The 2841-nt window shown below is 40.1% G+C and overlaps 1 long non-coding RNA gene across 1 annotated transcript; it reads left to right on the top strand.

Moving 5' to 3' along the window:
* The first annotated feature begins 206 nt into the window (after positions 1-206).
* LOC109118537 lies at positions 207-2379 on the top strand. Its single transcript, XR_002025879.1, has 3 exons — positions 207-329; positions 479-590; positions 1938-2379. It is a non-coding gene; the product is annotated as an uncharacterized LOC109118537 (long non-coding RNA).
* Positions 2380-2841: the final 462 nt, after the last annotated feature.

Raw genomic sequence — 2841 nt, 5'->3', positions numbered from 1 at the left:
TTTGGCCTATTTTATATTTCAGTAGAAGACAATACAAGTGTAAGTTTTCCATTTATTATTTCCTACCCACCTTAGCCGTTTCTTATACATCTTCTTCCATTCTATCTAAATGTTCCCGGCAGTGCAGGGACAGCAGCCCCAAGCGTATCTCAAACAGTAGCTACCATCTTGACTTTCTTCTGTCTCCAGAAGACCAAGCGCTCAGAAAACCCAGAGACTGTCATGCGGGCCGTGGAGCTTACAGGCTGTGTGTATGCCGTACAGCAATGCACAGTGTGTCGGTATCATCATTTTCTTTCATATGAAAATATCACTTCTACATTAGAGCTGTAAGTTAACTTGATTTTTTAAATGAATATCTGGTATAAGTGGCTCCTAAATGTGAAAATGCGCTACTTCTGCATAAAAAATAAAATGAATAAATAAAGAAACATGTACTCATGAAATCTGGCTCTTTCTTCCCTTTCCTTCTTTACAGGATCATGTTTTCAGTCCAGGAGGATTTGGTGGTGTGTGTTCCTGGCCATCAACATCCAGGGAGATGAGTGAAGTCAAGAAAAAAGAATACTGGGAGGTGAAGGAGCTGCCCGGTAACTATATGATCATTTTGTGCACAGTGGCTTTCACCACTGACCATCGTTCTGGGTCTTGAATGGTTTGGGGAGCTTAGGGTAACTGCCTCTCAGTAGCTCTAAGAATGAATTAGGTTTTATGCTCTCATTTACATGGAGCCGGGGATTGCACCCAGGGTTTAACAAATACTCAACAAACACTCTGCTACTGAACTATATTCCTAGCCTTGAATTAGGTTTTAACTGGTCATTTTCAGGAGATAATGTTAAATACATTTAATTGCATGCCAATAGCTACCCTTTATCTTTTCCTTAAGATGGTTTATGATCTTTTTTTAATTTTCTTTTACAGCGGTACCTCAGTTCATGAACTTAATTCTTTCCATAATTCTGGCTACAAAATAAATTGGACAAGAACCAAATCCAGTTTCCCCATGAGGTCAACATTGAACCTAACCATTGAATTTGGTTTGGTTCTCATCCAATTCGGTTTGTGACCAGAATCATGGAAAGCATTAAGTTCGAGAACCAAGATACCACTGTATTTCATTCTCAGAAAAATTTCAGGTCTTTTTTGGATGCTAAATATAATTTCAGTAAATTAGGATTTATACAGGTGCTACCAAGTTGGATTTGCAGTTTACTTTCTAGCAAATTCCAAGCAGTCAGCAAGTGTTCTAATGAGTGTGTCAGAAGAACCTGGTTGTAAATTGAGTATCTCTTTCTAGAAAATTGCTGCCATAAGACACCTAGGGTGCTAATAAAATGAAGGCTGGTAGGAGGAAGAAAAGTAACTATTTGCTGTCCTCTGAAAAGCTCCGTGGTATTCCTGATAACCATGGAATGATATAATATTTAAGCACTGCATAATTCCAGACTGCAACTGTACAAGTGCATTGAGATGCAAGGATTTATTTATAGACCGAAACAAAGGACCAAGGTGGGGTTTGGACCCTACCATTAGTGTCTTTCCAACTTTGGATTTGTTATATTTGTTTGGTTACAGCACTCCCCTCCCTTTCCTCCCTTATTCTGTGCCAAGTCGGTGAGCAAAAGCATCCCTTTAAAAGTGGTAACTCCTGCTTCTGGTCTTGCCAAATGCCAGACAGCTTTGTTCCATGCCCAGCAACAGATCTCAGCCCCAGTGGGAGTTGCTACTCACAAAGGAGACTATTGTAGCCATGGAGAGAGCACTGAACAAGCTGCCTTCAGTGTACGCTGGCCAGGGTCACAGGAGGATTTGATACAACCCAGTTGCTTCCCATCTCTCCAGGCTCACTTTATCTAGAATGCGGGGTCATCCTAGGGGCTGCGTAGCACAGCGCTTCCTGATGGCTTTGACCTGCCTCCCTGCTTGCATCCTAGGAGGGAGATGATGAAACTTCTGCCATTGCCATCACCCCAGGGCCCAGTGCTGAATGATTCCGTGATAGTCCTGAAATCTTAATGTAAGTGAAGGGCTTTGTGTTTCCCATGAGCCCCGCAGCTTAGAGGGAAATGAGTCTGCCGGCAGCGCTGAGAGCCTGGAGACGGCCCTCTGTGGAACAGAGCCTCTGAGGAGCATCCCTTTGCCACCATCACCCAACTCAGAAGAGCCTTCTGAGCTCTGCTGGAAGAGCTCCTCGGGATGCACAACACCAGCAGTTCAAGGGAAACATGAGGCACAAATCAGAGTACAGCCTGCATGAAAACACTCACTCCTATACAGTGTATCTTTCCTGGAGATGGCAAACGAATAGAGAAAACATCCCTCTGTGGAAGACAGAACATTCAAGATATGGGAAGATTTCAACCACACAGATAAAAATAAGGCAGCAATTTAAATAAAATATATAAATATTTCATTTTTTTCCTTAAAAAGGGGAATATTGTCTCTGCAATTAGAACAGCTGGTAATAATATAAAATAATAATATATGATATAATATAAAATATGGGGATAATATAATATAAAGTATATATATATATATATATATTAGAAATCTTGGAAGTGAAAAATGTAGTCACTGCTATAAAAAACCAAGTAGACAAGATAATTTGTGATCTAAATATGACTGTAGAGAAAAGCATGGAAGTAAAATGTAGTCACTGCTATAAAAAACCAAGTAGACAAGATAATTTGTGATCTAAATATGACTGTAGAGAAAGATTAATGACATGAAGAAAGAATCGAGGAGTTTACTCAAAATTCACCACTGAAGAATAGATGGAAAATATGGAAGATATATTGAGACATGGAAGATAAATTGAGAAGTCCTAACACCCACTTA

The sequence above is a fragment of the Fukomys damarensis genome, unplaced genomic scaffold (assembly GCF_012274545.1).
Source record: "Fukomys damarensis isolate Sample0158 unplaced genomic scaffold, DMR_v1.0_HiC HiC_scaffold_14, whole genome shotgun sequence".
NCBI lineage: Eukaryota > Metazoa > Chordata > Mammalia > Rodentia > Bathyergidae > Fukomys > Fukomys damarensis.
The sequence above is the reverse complement of the archived record's forward strand: the minus strand, read 5'-3'. Positions and strand labels throughout refer to the sequence as shown.